Source organism: Leptodactylus fuscus, chromosome 1 (assembly GCF_031893055.1).
Source record: "Leptodactylus fuscus isolate aLepFus1 chromosome 1, aLepFus1.hap2, whole genome shotgun sequence".
NCBI lineage: Eukaryota > Metazoa > Chordata > Amphibia > Anura > Leptodactylidae > Leptodactylus > Leptodactylus fuscus.
The window spans coordinates 141,642,417-141,643,046 of NC_134265.1; the positions used below are offsets into that span (position 1 = coordinate 141,642,417).

General features: G+C 46.8%; 1 non-coding gene across 1 annotated transcript; it reads left to right on the top strand.

Annotated features, from left to right (window-relative positions):
• Window positions 1–104, top strand: LOC142190917 (U6 spliceosomal RNA). The gene has a single exon (XR_012714563.1). It is a non-coding gene; the product is annotated as a U6 spliceosomal RNA (small nuclear RNA).
• The last annotated feature ends 526 nt before the right edge of the window (window positions 105–630 follow it).

The window sequence follows — 630 nt, forward strand, 5'->3', positions numbered from 1 at the left end:
GTCCTCGCTTCAGCAGCACATATACTAAATTTATACTAAACAGAGAAGATTAGCATGGCCCCTGCGCGAGGATGACACAAATCGATGAAGCGTTCCATATAAAAAAAAAATAGGGTAGTAGGTTATACTATTATTTGCAGAGGGATGCAGTGAAAGAACTTATACACATATGCATACAGGGCCGGCACCAGCACCCGGCAAACCTCGGCAGGGGTGGAGCTCAGTGAAGGAAGGGGGTCCAATTGAGTTCAATGCTTCAATCAATACAGATGGAAGCACTCACTGCACTGATGGAGCTGACACTTTCACTTACCACTCATAGATCCTCGGACTGCCATCCCTTCCCTGCTCCAGCGCTGTCACAATTCCTAGAGCAGAGAAGGGACGGGGATCCAAGGAACTATTAGTGGTAAGTGAAAGTGAAATCTGCGCTTACCACTACCACATGAGGAAAGGGGAAGCACCCTGCCTCTGTATCTTACAGCCAATCGCCCAGCCGCCTCATTTTTCCTATCACTCTCCAGTGTAAGTACTGTATTTAAGCTCCCCCTTAGGATCAAAGATTGGTCTGGCAAAGATACTCTCTATCTTCCTCAATTAGCCTTGCTTGTAGGGATTTATGGACAAGAG